At 34.8% G+C, this 17,687-nt stretch overlaps 1 long non-coding RNA gene across 2 annotated transcripts; it reads left to right on the top strand.

The window, feature by feature from the left end:
* Positions 1-389: 389 nt before the first annotated feature.
* On the top strand, positions 390-12,551 carry LOC110808372 (uncharacterized). Of its 2 annotated transcripts, XR_002538610.2 has the most exons (5): positions 390-667; positions 4,711-9,900; positions 10,111-10,181; positions 10,245-10,505; positions 11,347-12,551. It is a non-coding gene; the product is annotated as an uncharacterized LOC110808372 (long non-coding RNA). The 2 variants fall into 2 exon arrangements; XR_015818534.1 differs by having other exon boundaries at positions 10,245-12,551.
* The last annotated feature ends 5,136 nt before the right edge of the window (positions 12,552-17,687 follow it).

The raw sequence follows: 17,687 nt of genomic DNA, 5'->3' as shown, positions 1-17,687 counted from the left end.
ATACCGAACGGGGTATTGAGGTTTAATATCTTGGCGCTCATATCAGATGGGGTATGAGGATGGCTCTGTAATTAAGATTGTTAAGGAAAAGGGTTGACGTATAACGGGGACACCCCTATGGATCCCCATGGATACTAGTAGGCTGGTGAAATGAGAAACGATTATGATTTAGTTATTGTTAATGAATATAAATTTATGATATGTTCTATGTTATTGATTGTACATGAAGTTATGATCTGTATGATGTTATTGTCTTTATAGATTAGTTTCATAAATTCCCTGATGGTAAGTAAAAGGGTAAATAGTTTTATTGTTAATAAATATATTGGTTTAAATCTACTGCTCCATTAGTTGTTTTGATTTTCTACCAATCTTTACTTCTGTGCAAGATGGGTTCTATTAAGTCTCAAATAGAAGTTGAAATGCTTGAATGAAATTGATTTGTTATTTAGCCTGTGTAGGGTTATTTTGCTGACTAGTCGACATGACACCATCATCTGTATATGTTGAGCTAATAAGGTTTTAAGTATATACAGTACCATGCTAGTATTTGCAATCATTGCTAGTTTGAAAATTTCAGGTTAATCGAGCAATAATTTGGATTCTTTTGGTATGGAATTTTATCAGTAAGGGCCATTATGATCTTGTTGGTGCTCTGGTGTTCGAGGTATAAGTTGTTTATCATGATTGATTTATTGCTAATCACTAAGCAGAATTTATGAGATTCGGTTCTGTCTAGAACTCTGTATCCTATTTTCTTGTTTGAGTACAGTGATTTTTTTATGAAATATTGCTCCAAATATCCATTAGGATTATAATTTCCTTGACGAATAGAGTGAACAAATATCCAATTAGGCATTTTCTTACTATTTCTTTATATGGGTATGTGTGTATGTACATATATATATTATACATATGTAGAGAGAGAGAATTACCAAATTTTTATTAGTCTATATAATAGAAGGACCTCTACATTAATTATTGGTAAGCTTAAGAAAAGCTTGGTTACATATCAGATGCATACAAGTTTTAAAAATGAATCTTACATAATTATTGGTAAGATATTATATGTTGTCTTTTGGTAATCATGTTATTCTGATGGCTATACATGCATGTGAACATGATATCTATATCTCAGTCCATGTATTGAGATATTTTATGTTGTCTATGCGTAAAATTTTTGATTGAGGATCTATTTGCAAAAACTTATTCTTGTTTTTTATTGCTTCATACAATAAACTTCACCTTCTATTTGGTATTGTTTCTGTTTCCCCATAAGGTTAGAAAGATGGATCATAGGCAACATGTAGCTATTTTAGCAGGGTACTTTATCATGCTTGTAGCGAGTTGTGTTCATAGAAGGAGAAAGTTTCTGCTTACTCATGAATTACAACTAGAGAGAGAAAGTTCGAGATAAACTTATGAAAAGTTTGTTCTCAAGTAAGTCTTGTCGGCACATTATTAGGATGAGAACTCTAACCTTTATGAATTTATATTGTCTGCTAGTTATAAATGGTAGACTTAGTCCCATCGTTCGTGCAACTGTGGAGGAATAAGTTGTCGAGACATTTTACTTATTAGGACACAATGAGAGAAATCGAGTCATATCTTGGCATTTTCGACGATTCGAAGAGACAACAAACACCATTTCCATAATGTGCTACGATGTACAGTACAAATGATAGATAAATTTCTTAATCAACCAGATGGATCACAAGTGATTTCAGAAATAGCTAATAATCCTATATTTTTTCTACTTTTTAAGGTAAATATATAAGTTATTTAATTTATAATTATTTTTCATAACGTACAAATTTAATTAAATTTTTTTAAATAACTATAAGTTTAATTAATTAGAGAGTACTTAATTTCAGGATTGTGTTGATGCAATTGATGGAACACAGATACGTACGAAAGTGTTTAGAAATGATGCCCCACGGTTTCGTTGTAGAAAAGATTTTCCCATACAAAATATATTGGCAACTTGTACGTTCGATTTAAAATTTTCATACTTCTTAACTCAGTGGAAGGGGACCACATCAGATTCAAAAATATTAAAGTATGCATTAAATAGATTTAAGGATCTTTTAGTTATTTCCGAAGATAATCAAAATATATTGAATTTTAATATATAATATATAAGTTTGAAGAAAAAGTTATAACTCAATTTATTCATTGTATATAGGTAAGTTCTACTTTGTGGATGTTGGTTTATGTTGCGAGGTAGAATAATTACTGTAACGCCCTAATTTAATTTAATATAAATTAAATAATTTATGATTGTAATTTTTTAATTTTAATTTAGTATAAAATTGAAGAAAATTTGATGGAGAATGAAATTGAAAACGAATTTGGAAAAAATGGGTGAAAATTTCGGTTATGAGGGTATTTTCGAAAGAAAAATCGAAAAACGGCGGTTAAAATACAATTTAAAAAACTTCTGCCATGTAGGACGTCCGGTCAGCAGCCCCAACGAACCAAAATGCGTCGCGTGGCAACGGACGCTGACGTGGTGCCATGCGGGAGGCCACGCAGGCGATTCGCGTGCTGGCGATCGAATGACCCAGATCCATTCCCACGCGCACGGACAGCCTGGATGCGTTCCCTCTCGAAACGCGATCGGACAACAAGATTTAAATGCAATCAACGGTTCAGATCTACTTCCTATTTAAACGCGATTAGATGGTCGAGATTAGATTGTAATGGATGGTCCAGATTTACTCCCTATTTAATTGCGATCGGACGATTTAGATTAAATGCGATAGATGACCCAAATTAAATGGGGACAGATATAAATAACTCTCTTCACACCAAACTTTAACCCTAGTTGTCAGACATCCTCGCCGGAGAAGAAGACCCAGCTGCCGGGAACGAGAGCTGCCGCCACCCGCTGCTGTGTCGGAGTTATTTCCGAATGCCAAAAGAGGTAACATTTTTTTTTGCTCGGAATTCAATTTTAAACACCCCCATGGCCAAATCAGAGTAAAAAGACTAGCCAATTGGCTGAAAACCGCAGGCAAAGTCCGACGGCATCGTCGCAAAGAATTTCAAAAATCGCCTCCGATGAGGCTCTTCCCGATTCCCATTATGCGTAATTTTTCTACCATTGTGATCACCGTTTCTTTCTCTACTGGTTGACTGGAGCAAAACACCCAACCGCAACGTGAGTCGGAAGAGCTGCCGCACCGGAGAGCCACGCCGCCGGTGAGTTTTAGTTTTTTGTATTTTTTCGGCCAACCGAGGCCTCTTAACGTATTTTTTTTTGTAGGGATTGATGCAAAATCGACCGAATTCGGCCGAAAATAGTTGAAAAAAGCCGACCCAAAGCGGATCGTCGCCGCGGGCGTTGCTGCCGTTGTCGGAGCACTGCGGAGCCACCGTGCCAGAATTATAAAATTTGCCAAAAATGGGTCCTGAGACTGATTTTAGATTTTTAGGACATTTGTAGGTACTTTTAGCGTGTTTTAATCTTCAAAAAAAAAATTTAGGGAACTCGGGGACCACCAGTAGGCGCAGTCAATACCTTAGCTTTCTAGGCATCAAATTGTATAAGAATCCCTCACTCTATTCACTGTTATGGAATTAAATGCAAATTAAAATTAATACGATGTTTTGTGCAATTTAGAAAATATTCATAATTAATTATGAGTTATTAATGAAGGCTGAACAAAAAATTGTCTACTATTATTTCTGTTGATTATTTCTACGGTTTGAATACTATCAATCTACTGTTGTTTATGTTGATTATTTCTATGGTTTAAATGCATGATAGTATTTGATTGATTGATTTTATAGTTTTGAATGCATGTATTGTTCGTTTTATATGGTTACGATTGAATTGGAGAATTGGAGGCTAAGAGTAAATGAAAAATTTTGTAATTAAGTGAATAGATGAAAACGACAGCCTTACTAGATATCTTGGGAGATGATGGACGGACCGGGTCTATAAAGAATCCTACCGTGAATGTTATCTCATACTGGACGGGGTACAGGGACGACTCCTTAATTGAGAATGTTAAAGGAAAGGGTTTATGCGTAGCGGAGACATCCTTATAAACCCCCATGGATACCAGCAGACTGATGGAAAGAGACAATTGTTATTTGATTTATTGAACATGAATTTATAATGTGTGCATGTTACCGATTGCATATGAAATCATGATAGGTACTATGTTATTATATCTATAGGTTGTTTTTATAAATCTTGCTATGGTAAGTGGATGGTAAATATTTTGGTTATCATAAATGATTTTTTTTAATTAAGTGCTCCATTAGTTGTTTTGATTTTCTACTAACCTTCATTTTTGTGTCGGTGAGTAGAGTAATATTCTTACTAGGCTAATGTAGCTTATTTCTTATTTAACCATTTTAGATCAAGAAAACTAGCATTTAGAGCCCGATCCATAAGAGGGTTGCAAGTAAAATGCTAGTTTTATTTATTTTCTGCTTATTTCCTTATTTTCTTTGTATTTCTTTCAAAAAAGTAATTTTCGTAGTACTATTTGGTACTTTAAGTTATTTTGTAAAAAATGTAAACCTTAACCATTTATTTTGATTATGCGCTTAATTTATAATTTATTTTATTTGGACATTCCGGAGTCGTTATAGTTGGTATTAGAGACACGTTCCTCGGACCCGTTCCTTACACAAAATCCTTAGGAAACATAAAAAATAATGAATTGTCACTCAACCATTCCTTATGAAATGCAGGTACTGATAGATGAGGAGAGGAAGACCCCCATTAAACCGAGCAGCCCAGAGGGTTCGTTTAGAGAGGATGTTGACCAGTTTTTAGAGATGGTGGAGAGACTCATTGCTGTCCAGCAGACACAAGAGGAAAGGAGGGAGCTACCTGACCCTCTCTCGCTGCCACAGGTTGAGCCACCCCTGCAGCGGGAGGATCTTGAGCCACCTCGATATGACATTGCTCATCCACAGTACCACACGGCACCACCACAGTATGATCCGGTGCCCCAGCCACCGCATCACCTGGCACCACCACAGTACAATCCGGTGCTTCTATCGTATCATTAAGTACCACTGCAGGCCCATCCAGTCCACCCTTAGTACAGTCTAGTCCCTCATCCATGAAACCCAGCTCCTCTCATGATGGACCCAGGCTATATAGAAAGGTATAAAAGACTAAATCCATCTACTTTTGTAAGGGGATCCTCCTTTAAAGAGGCCAAGCTCTAGTTAGCTGAGACAGAAAAGACCTTCAAGATTCTTGGGGTGATTCCCGAACAGAAGGTCAATATTGCTACTTACATGCTAGTGGGAGAAGCAGACCGCTGGTAGCAACTCAAGCAGACCAACCTGCTCTTTCCAGTCACTTGAGAATAGTTCCTAACGACCTTTCATGTAGAGTACCTTCCAGAGCATCTCTGACATTTGAAGGAGATGTAGTTTGTACACTTGGTCCAAGAGGACATGACTGTATTAGAATATGTTTGCAAGTTCCTAGAGTTGAGTCGATATTCTCCTGAGAGCATGATGGATGAAGGCAGGAAGGTTAGAAGGTTCGAGTGGGGTCTCCGTCCTGAGATCAGACAGCAGTTGATTGTGCTCAAGTTCAGTATTTATTTGATTGTTCTGGCTAAGATACAGTTAGTGGAGAGGAGCCTTCACACTTTCTCCTAAGCAGTAGGGAACCTCAAGTTCTCAGCCTCACACCGCAGACCAGCACTTACTGCACCTGTTCAACAAAACAATAGACCCAGGCTGATGACTTAGGCTGTCCCACAGGTTCCAGCAGCAGGACGTGGTAAAATTTGTCAGCATTATGGTAAGGATCATGGGGACCGACCCTGCTATCGCTTCAACAATACCTGCCGCATATGTGGTAGCACCCAATATTCTGCAAGGGAGTGCTCGAGGAACCAAAACCAAGCCAGACCTCTTATCAAGGGTAGGGCTTATAATCTCACTTAGCAGGATGTAGAAGCCAAATCGGACGTGGTATAAGATATGTACACTATCTGTAACCATCTTGCTCATGTTTTGATTGATACTGGTGCATCGCATTCATTTGTTTCACATGTTTTTGCATCAAAATTAAATGTATTACCTGAGAAACTTGATTCTGTGTTATTTGTGTCTACTCCTAGGAGTAGGACACTATTGGGAGAGGTTGTATATAGAGTCTATGTCATAAATATAGCAGATAGACAATTGAGTGTGGACCTGATAAAAATTGATACGGGAGATTTTGATGTAATTTTATGAATGAACTAGCTAGCGGCATATCATGCCACCGTAGATTGTTTTAGTAAAAAGGTTGTATTCAACCCTCCTAATGAGGAGTCATTAACAAATTAATAAAATCATTTAATATTTGTTCCCTTATGACAAATTTTCTTATTATCAAGTACTTTAACCCAGCTGTTTTCTCTAACTAGGTAAACCCAAAAAAGAAATTTGTATTCAAGATATTCCAGTAGTTTTCACATATGTTTCTGGATGAACTACCTGCACTGCCAGTAGACAGAGAAGTCGAATTCACCATAGACCTTCATGCAGGCACCTAACTTATTTCGGTTGCTTCTTATCGCATGAGTCGTGTTGAGATGGAGGAACTAAGAAAACAACTCACTGAATTGCAGGACAGTAAATTCATCCGACACAGTGTATCCCTTTGAGGTGCCGGAGTCACATTTGCAAGAAAAGGAGATGGGACGTTAAAGTTATGTATTGACTACAGAGGCCTGAACATGGTCACAATCAAGAACAAGTACCCCCTCCCTAAGATCGATGACCTCTTTGATCAGTTATAGAGTAATAAGGTCTTCTCCAAGATAGACTTGCGTTCAGGTTACTATCAGGTAAAAATCAGGGTAGAAGACATTCCTAAAACAGCCTTTCGAACTAGGTATGGACACTATGAGTTCCTAATCATGCCATTTGGACGAACCAATGCTCTTGCCATCTTCATGAACTTGATGAATAGGATTTTCAGATAATTTCTAGATCAGTTTGTTATTGTGTTCATCGATTATATCTTAGTCTATTCAAAAAGCAGAGAGGAACACGCTCACCATCTGACTCAGGTTTTGCAGGTTATTAGAGAAAAGAAGCTGTATGCAAAGTTGAGTAATTGTGAGTTCTAGCTTGAGCAGAATACCTTCTTAGAACACATCATATCAAAGGATGGAGTGTCAGTGAACTCCAAAAAAGTTAAAGCAGTACTCGGATGGAAAAAATTGACATCGGTTAAGGAGATCCGTAGCTTTCTGAGGATGACAGGTTATTGTCACAGGTTTGTGGAAGGGTTTTCTAATCTAGCTGCTCTTCTAATTTGGCTCACAAAGAAGAACGTCAAGTTTGAGTAAAATGAGAACTGTGAAAAAAGTTTTTCAGAACTAAAGAGATGGTTGACTACCGCACTGATATTAGCATTGTCGAGCAGATTGGGTGGATATACAGTTTACAATGATGCCTCCTACCTAGGGTTGAGTTGTGTTTTGATGCAGTATGGGAAGGTCATAGTCTATGGGTCCAGACAGTTAAAAAATCATGAGAAAAACTCCCCCACCCATGACTTATAACTTGCCGCAATCATCTATACCTTGAAGACTTGACGCCATTACTTATATGGAGAGACTTTTCAGATCGATACCGATCATAAGAGCTTGAAACACATATTCACTCAAAAGGATCTCAACATGCGTTAGAGAATGTAGATAGAACTCCTCAAGCACTATGATTGCGACATCTTGTATCACCTGGGTAAGGGTAACGTGGTAGCCGACGCACTCAGTAGGAAAAATGCAGGTACATTAGTCCATTTGATGGTTTCAGAATGCAAGCAGATAGGGGCCGCACAATAGGTACGACTTCAGGACCTGAAGAGAGTCACATATCTAGGCCACTTGACTATTTAGTCGGAGTTGATCTAGAGAATAAAAGAAGGTCAGTCCACCGATTCTATCCTAGCAGCCCTCAAGAAAGATGCAGAACAGGGAGTTGACTAAGAATTCTGAGTCTCTACCGATGGGTTACTTAGATTTCAGGACAGAGTGTGTGTTTCAGGTGATAGTGAGTTGAAAAAGGACATCATGGCAGATGCTCATAGCTCAAAATTTACCATATATCCTGAGAGTACTAAGATGTATCAAAGTATGCGACCCTGATTTTGCTGGAACGGGATGAAAAGAGATATAACTAACTTTGTTTCTAAGTGTTTGGTATGTCAGCAAGTCAAGACAGAGCATCAACGCCCAGGTGGGCTACTTTAACTATTACCAATTCTGGAGTGGAAGTGAAAACATATTACCATGGATTTTGTGATAGGATCGCCTAAGGCATGGTAAGGACATGATGCCATTTGGGTAATTGTTGACAGGCTTACCAAGTTTTCCCACTTCTTGGCCATCAGGATGATCGATCCATTAGACAAGTTGACAAGAATGTACATCCTGAAAATAGTCAGATTACATAGAGTATTAGTGACAGTAGTGTCTGACAGGGACCTCAGGTTCACTTCTCGGTTATGTTTTAGCTTCCAGCAAGTTATGGGAATGAAACTGTCCTTAATACTACATTCCACCCTTACACCGATGGACAGTCAGAAAGGATGATCTGCACATTTGAGGATATGCTTCGAGCATGCGTTCTTGACTTTAGGGGCCATTGTGATGACCATTTACCCCTGATAGAGTTCGACTACAACAACAGTTACTAAGTAAGTATTGGCATGGCTCTGTATGAGACATTGTATGGCCGCCAATGTAGATCGTTGATTTGTTGGGAAGAAGTGGGTGACAGAAAACTATTCGGCTCAGACCTTGTAATGGAGATTACAACCAAAATCGTTAAGATTAGGAAGAAAGAATATTCAGAAGGTTCAGAGCAGACATAAGAGTTATGCGAACACTCAGAGGATGGACTTGAAATTTGAGAAAGACGATCGGGCGTTCTTTAAGGTCACTCATTTCAAGGGAATTAGCAGGTTTGACAAGAGTGAAAAACTAAGCTCCTACTTTATTGGACCATTTGAGATTTTAGACAGAATTGGTACCGCCGCCTACAGACTGCCACTAGCTCCAGAACTTTTCAGGATCGATAATGTGTTTCATGTGTCTATGCTATGCAAGTACAACTTGGACCTCTCTCACGTCTTGGCCTACGAGCCTCTTCCACTCCAGGAGGATATGTCATACGAGGGAGTACCGGTCGGTATTGTAGATCGAAAGAGCAGATTACTCTGCAACCAGAAAATTCTTTTTGTTAAGGTCATATAACAGAATCACACACTGAGAGAGGCCACATGGGAGCTAGAATTGGATTTCAGAGGCCAACATCTCCAACTGTTTGATTGTGAGTGAGAGAGACTAATTTGAGGGACCAAATTTCTTTTAAGGGCGGGAGAGTTATAATGCCCAAATTTAATTTCGGAAAAAGGGAGTTAAAATGCAATTTAGAAAACTTATGCCTCATAGGATGCTTGATCAGCAGCCCCGACGAACTAGAATGCACTGCGTGGTATCGGACACTGACACGGTGCCACGCGTGAGATTTGCGTGCCTGCGATCGAATGACCTAGATCCGTTCTCACATTCATGGACGACCTGGATGCATTCCCTCCCCAAATGCAATCGGACAGTTAGATTTAAACAGGATCAACGGTCCAGATCTATATCCTATTTAAACGCAATCGGACGGTCCAGATTGGATCGCGATGGACAATCCAGATTTACTCCCTATTTAATCGCGATCGGATGGTTCAGATCAAACACGATGGACGACCCAAATTAAATGGAGACGGATATAAATAACTCTCTTTACACCAAACCCTAACCTTAGCCGCCAGACACCTTCGCTGGAGAAGAAGACCCAGCCGTCGGGAATGAGAGCCATCGCCACCCGCTGTTGCACCAGAGCTACTTCCGATTGCCAAAAAAGGTAAAAACTTTTTTCTTTGTTCGGAATTCAATTTTAAACACCTCCGTGACCAAATCGGAGTAAAAGAGTCGGCCGATTGGCCGAAAACTGTGGGCAAAGCCCGACACCACCACTGCAGGGAATTTTAAAAGTCGCCTTCGATGAGGCATTTCCCGATTCCCGTTTTGCGTACTTTTTCCACAATTGTTATCATTGTTTTCTTCTCTACAGGTTGACCGGAGCAAAACACCTAACTGTAACGTGAGCCGAAGGAGCTGCTGCACTAGAGAGCCCTGCTGCAAGTGAGTTTCAGTTTTTTGTATTTTTTTTTGTCAATCGAGATCCCTTAATGTACTTTCTCGCAGGGATTGATACAAAATCGGCCAAAAATAGCCGACTCGAGTTGGACCGTCGCCGTGGGCGACGACGCCATTGCCGAAGCACTGCGGAGCTGTCGTGCCAGAATTATGAAATTGGCCAAAAATGGGTCCTGAGACTGATTTTAAATTTTTGAGATATTTGTAGGTATTTTTAGCACATTTTAATTCCCAAAGAAAAAATTTAGAGAACCAGTGGGACCGCTAGTAGGCGCAGTCAACAGTTTAGCTTTTCGGGTATCAAATTGTGTAAGAATCCCTCACTCTATTCTCTGTTATGGAATTGAAGTCATATTAAAATTAATACGGTATTTTGTGCAATTTAGAAAATATTTATAATTAATTACGGGTTACTAATGGAGTAAGAATCAGAAATTATCTACTATTGTTTTTGTTGATTGTTTCTACGGTTTGAATGCATGACAGTATTTGATTGATTGATTTTATAGTTTTGAATGCATGTATTATTTATTTTGTATAGTTATGGTTGAATTGGGAAATTGGAGGGTAAGAGTAAATGAAAAATTTTGTGATTAAGTGAATGGATGAAAACGACAGCCTTACTGGATATCTTGGGAGATGGTGGACGGATCGAATCCATAGGAAATCCTACGTGAACGTTGTATCATATCGGATGAGGTATCGAAATTAGGTAATTTGGCACTCATACTGGACAGGGTATGGGGACAGCCCGTTTCACCCTCATACCGGACGGGGTATGGGAACGACCCGTTAATTGAGAAGGGTTCACGCGTAGCGGGAACATCCCTATGAACCCCTATGGATACTAGCAGGCTGATAGAAATGGACAGTTGTTGTTTGATTTATTGAATATGGATTTATAATGTGTGCATGTTATCGATTGCATATGAAATTATGATAAGTACTATGTTATTGTCTATATAGGTTATTTTTATAAATCTCATTGTAGTAAGTGGATGGTAAAGATTTTAGTTATCATAAATGAATTTGTTTAATTAAGTGCTCTATATGTTATTTTGATTTTATAGAAACCTTCATTTTCGTATCGGTGAGTAGTGTGATATTCTTACTGAGTTAGTGTAGTTTATTTCTTATTTAACAATTTCAGATCAAGAAGACCAAGATCCAAAACCCGATCCACAAAAGAGTTGCGAGGAAGATGCTAGTTTTATTTATTTTCTACTTATTTCCTTATTTTCTTTGTATTTCTTTCAAAAAGGTAATTACCGTAGCACTATTCGGTACTTTAAGTTATTGTGTAAGGAATGTAAACTTTAACCATTCATTTTAGTTTTGCGTTTAATTTATAATTTATTTCATTTGGACATTTTAGGGTCTTTACAATTACTCTATATAGGGGAGAACGTTATTCTATAGGTTGTTTTTATAAATCTCGTTATGGTAAGTGGATGATAAAGATTTTGGTTATCATAAATGAATTTGTTTAATTAAGTATCTCATTACTTGTTTTGATTTTCTACAAATCTTCATTTCTGTGTCGGTGAGTAGCGTGATATTCTTACTAGGTTAGTATAGCTCATTTCTTATTTAACAATTTCAGATCAAGAGAATTAGGATTCAGAGCCCGATCCACAAGAAGGCTGCGAGTAGAATGCTAGTTTTATTTATTTTCTACTTATTTCCTTATTTTCTTTATATTTCTTTCAAAAGGGTAATTACCGTAGCACTATTCGGTACTTTAAGTTATTGTATTAGAAATATAAATCTTAACCATTCATTTTGCTTATACGCTTAATTTATAATTTATTTACTTTAGACATTTCGGGGTCGTTACAATTACTTTATACAGGGGAGAACGTTACCATTTGAGCAAATACTCAAGGAATCTACCATGCAATATTCATGAGTTATTTAATCTTCGTCATGCTTTTTTATGTAATGCAATTGAATGTGCTTTTGGAGTTCTTAAGAAATATTTTTTAATTATTTAAAGTTCTACTGAACCTCATTATCGTCTCAAGGCTCTTAATCGCATTATATTTGTTTGTTGTATTTTGCACAACTATTTACGGGAAGAGGATCCAAATGATGAACTCCTTGTAGAGGTTGATGAAGAACTTCAACACGTTTATCCTAATGAACAAAATCAATGTAACATTAGGGATAATAGTGAGGAAACAAGGAGAGGGAAAACTATTAGAGATCATATAGTAGCTGATATGTGAGCTACTTACAATGTTTGATTACATTTTGAACCAATTATGTTGTTTATGACGTTTGTATTGTTTATGATTTGTGTGTAACATTAATATTTTAATTGAACAATATAATTTAGAATTTATTTTGTTGTAATCGCATTATATTTCGGTATATATTGTTCTTTAAAATGATTATATTTATTGGTGTTCTGTTGCGTGTTTTAGAAATTCGCAAGAAGGAACAGATCTGTAGATGAATGGAGCAACAATGTCCATTGGACAGATTTTATGGATGATGTATTAATAGATGCTACGATCAACATTTGTTAGTCCATAGATCTAGTGGGAGATTCACCACACAAGCTATTGATTATATTGTGACTGAGCTGAGGAATGCATTTCCAAACACGACCATTGACAAAAAACAAATCCATAACTTTATTAAAAATTTAAAAAGACAATTCTCCAAATGGTGTGACGTTTTCAAACATAGATTGAGTGGTTTTGCCTAAAATCTGACAACTGAAAGATTTAAAGTGGAAGAGGAGGTGTGGCATTAACTAATAGAATAAATTACTTAGTCTGTAACAGGTTGTTTGTAATATTTTATACGATTTAAATGTGAACATACTATTTCATCGTAGGCTCAACTAGAAGCAATTGAATTGAAGAACAAATGTGTGTGGAATTATGACAAAATATTAGAAATGTATGGAAGGAAGAAGAGTGACAATGTACATGTAATGAGCACTGAGGAGAATGACCAACAACTTACCCAAAATTTAGGTGACAATTTTAATTTTGAGGGTGTGGATATGACGAATGATGCTTCGAGAGGATGTTGACCGATTATTTAAAATGTCGGGGAGATTCAACACTGCCCACCAAGCCTGGGAGGAAAAGAAAGAGCAACCTGACCCTCCCCCGCTACCATAAGTTGAGCCACCCTTGCAGCGGGAGGATCCTGAACCACCCCAGTATGACCCTGCTCCTCCATAGTACCATCCGTCACCACCACAGTATGGTCTAGTGCCCCAACCGCATCACTCGGTACCACATAATTATCATATTTTTAAGCAAAAACATCTTTACCTCAAACAATTTATGTTTTTTTTTTGTTAATGAAAATTTAATGTTATTCACTTTAAAATGTTTTTTGGAAACAAAATGAAATGTTCGAGAACAAAATTATAACCTAAAAGTATTTATGGCTAAAATGTAACATTAGCCATAATTAGGACATTAGTTAGAACATTTTTTTTTTCAAAAATTGAACATAGATGTTTTTGAATTACTTGTACAACCCAACTAATGAAACTATAAAACGAGCATCATAATTTTTTTTCACATATATATTTTATTTTTTGTATATATTAAAATTTTTATGTACATCAACATATCTTAATAAAATTATAATATGATTCTAGTCTAGTCTGGCTCAAGATTTAATGGGTTGGGCTTCAATTTGGGCTAAGCTGAAGTCAATTTAGGGTTAGATCTTCAATTGGGTTTAAATTTTATTTTGCACAACAATTTAAATGGTTAGGCCAAAGCGTGAGGAAAAAAAAAAAAACAGTTTTTGTGTTTTAAGTTTGGGGCCTAAAATAGGTTTAAACTATAATTTTAAAATCCTAGACATTTTTTAAAAGTGAATTTTTAATTTCAAAATGAGTTTTAATTACATGATCAAAATAATTCAAATTAGTCTGAATAAAATTAGCACACATATGCATGATATTTAGTTGATTTTTGTTTTTATAGGGATAACAAGTCAACTTGTGACCTAATGCAACCAACCATTATGTTATGTCCTGTCTACAATTTTTTCCTGTAAATTGCATCAGGTTAGGTTGAGTTTAACAATCTGTAAAAATCAAGTTTGGGTCGGGTCAAGTCATGTTGAACATATTCGGTTTGCCTTTTGAGGAAAAAGAACTAATTGACCCCATTTGCTTTTGTTTATGTATATATTTATATAATTTTTATTGAAAAATATGGGCTAAAGTACTCTATCAGCCTATATTAGTTGATTTTTCTTTTCATATTTATGCACTAATTTTTAACCAATTTTAACTTTATATTTTCAATTTTTTGCTGACTCTACTTTTAACATTAACAGTTATTTATGAGTCAGTTAATTTCTGAACAAGTGACTAATGATGTATCCAAATAATAACATGTAAGTGATTATGTCTTACATGACGTATTATCCATATCAAATTAAAACTTTGATAAAAATATCATATCAACCCCTGTGCGACTTGGGTTTTTTTTTTTTGTCTAAGTTCGTATACTAATTTTTTAGTTTATTTTAACCCTCTTATGTTAATTTTTTTTATCAAATTCACCATTAGCACAAATAATAGGGTTTTGACTTCTGGATATGTTAGGACATTAACTTCTAAGCGCATGACCAATAATGTGTTAAAATCATAACTTATGAACGATTACGTATTTTCCATACTAGATTAAAAATTTTAAAATTTCTATTTGAGTTTTCGAAAATCATCTTTGTGCCATCTATCTCCTTTATGCCTTAATTTCTAAGAAATTCTAACATTTGAAAGTCATTGTTTCGTTATTTGCATCTTCCTCCTAGTTACCTATTTTTTCCTTATCGATCATGAAATTTTCATGCAGAGAATAAAGATATAGAGAAAAAACAAACAAAAAACAATATTTATAATTTTATATGTAGTATTGATTTATACTATCTTATCATTTTACCATAAACTCATATAAAGCCATAAATATTATTTACTATTTATCTTGTCTCTGTTTTTTCTTTCCCTTAGTAAAGATTTCATGAACTTCTTTGTTTATTTTAGGGATCACGATTGACAAAGAAGAGGAGATGATAAGAAGATTATGATGTTCCCATTTTGATTTTGGGGAAAACAATGAGAAGGAAGAAGAAGTACATGACGAGGAGGTGACTTTAAAATCGGGATTTATAATTTTTGAAAATGAGGGCAACAAGGGGATAAATGGAAAAAAAATGATTTTTAGAAACCTAAATAAAATTTTTAAATTTTTAATCTAACATGGATGACGTGTCACATGACCTGTCATCACTTACATGTCATCAGCTACATGCTAGCAATTATCGGTCTTATTCAGAAGTTAATACCCAGTCATTAGTATTGAAAATGGATTCGGTAAAAATCTAAAAGTATAAAGTTAAAATAAAAAAATAGTAAAAAATATAAAAAGGTTTAGATAGAAAAAAAAATCAACTGTTACAAGAGTTGATAGAGTATTTCTAAGAAAAAAAAACAAATATACTAGATTTTAAAATAACCTTAACTTAATAGTACATCTCTCTGTCTTGGTCTCTCATACTCTCACTAATGACTCTTGTATGCCACTGCTGTAAGAAAGGATCTACTTCATCTTTTTACCCCTCGTGGTCTTTGATATCTCCCACTCTTACCCAAGCTTCCTCCCTGTCACTGGTGTAAGAGATGGTCTACTTAATACTTGACATTTTAGATAATATCTATTCATACCCATATTTCTACAATTTACATTTACTTTTCTTTCCCCTTTGAGTTATATATATGTTTTTTTTTTTACTTCACCTACGCCTTATTTGAAAATCATCTTCATTTGTTGTCTATATCTTTATTGTGTTTGCTTACAAATCAAGTTGATAAAGCTTTGTTGTTTGCTTTCACTTTTAGGTTAAGGTTTCTAAATCATATAGATAGTAGATTTGTAGTGCTTCAATCTATTTATACTTCAATATTTTTTTTGCTTTTGCTTACATCTATTTCATCTTACTTTTGCCTATGATCTACTTCAAATTGGGTTCGATGAATGGGTCTCGATTGATTTAGTTTCTTAAAAAGATTTGAATATGATGAAAATATTAAAATCTACCTCGGATTTAAAAAAAATTCGGGTTTTTAATAAAACATAATGAATTGGGTTTAGGTTTCATGAAATTACCCAAACCCAATTTTTTTTCGAGTATTTAAGAGAAGAAAAATGAAAAAGAATGAATATTTAAACCTAAATTTAACCCTTAAAGAAACAATATTCTTGTAACATATTCTATAATTAAGGAAAGCAAATTAATGAAGGCTGAGTATATAGTTCAATGATCAACGTTCTACGTCATTCAAGTGTGTAAAAACCTATATCATAAATTGGTCTATCTATAAGGAAAAAAGAAAATAAATGTATAATTTATTTTTGGAAGCATGTGCACAAGTGCAAGATACCCTACTTCGACCAGAAAATAATATAAAGCAAACATATAAACAAAATATATAAAGAAAAGGACAACTGAGCATCCCATGTAGTGTACCGAGGTTTTATTTATTCTTTTTTTTTTTTTTTTTTTTAAGAAAAAAAAAACAGCCCATGCTACAGTAACAATTATGGGTTTCATATGCTTATTAATTTCTATAAATTTTGTTATATACGTGTATTATTAAATAAATCAAAATTAACATACTTAATAATATATAATAATATTTTACCGATAATTTGAAAACATATATATATTTTTTTTTCTGAAGCAAATTGTTCAATATATATTATCATTCTACACGAGTCTATGCATTTCAAAACAATAAAAGATAATTGTTTATATCATTGTCCCAAATTATAATTTGTAATTAATTAAAAGTAATTAATCATCTCTATATTTAATTAATATAGTTTTAATTGAATTTAGTAAATTGTATTGGGTTAAATTGAATCATGATAGTTACCAACATTGATGATTACAGTTTTTAATCAATTAATGATATAGCTACTGATTCACTATACATTTTGAATATATGATACTTATGAATTAAATCCAACTGTACAACTGGGTTAATGAATAGTAAGATTTTAAGAACATTGATTCATTTATATAAATATACTTCTTTTTCAAAGTTAATTTGTGTAAGATATATGATAATTTTTACATGAAATCCATACTTCTCAAAGTAGTAAAAGATATTTATTCATATTATCATTAAAATTATAACTTGTAGTTAAATAAAATTAAGGTATTTACATATTTAACTAAATCTAATTTTAATTAGAATGAAGGAATTGAATGGATGTAATTGAACCATGCAATTCACTATTTATTAATTATTATAATTCATAGACAATTTATAATAAATTACAATTCATTAGTTTATACAATATAAGTTATTTTGATACTGAATTAAATCCAATCATATGATTAGATTAATGAATTATAAGATTCTAATAATAGTGATTCACATATTTAATTAAATTATTGCATAAGAAGAGAAAACTAATTGACAATAATTGTAAAACACAA

The sequence above is a fragment of the Carica papaya genome, chromosome 4 (assembly GCF_054855325.1).
Source record: "Carica papaya isolate Zhongbai chromosome 4, ASM5485532v1, whole genome shotgun sequence".
Lineage (NCBI taxonomy): Eukaryota > Viridiplantae > Streptophyta > Magnoliopsida > Brassicales > Caricaceae > Carica > Carica papaya.
The sequence above is the reverse complement of the archived record's forward strand: the minus strand, read 5'-3'. Positions and strand labels throughout refer to the sequence as shown.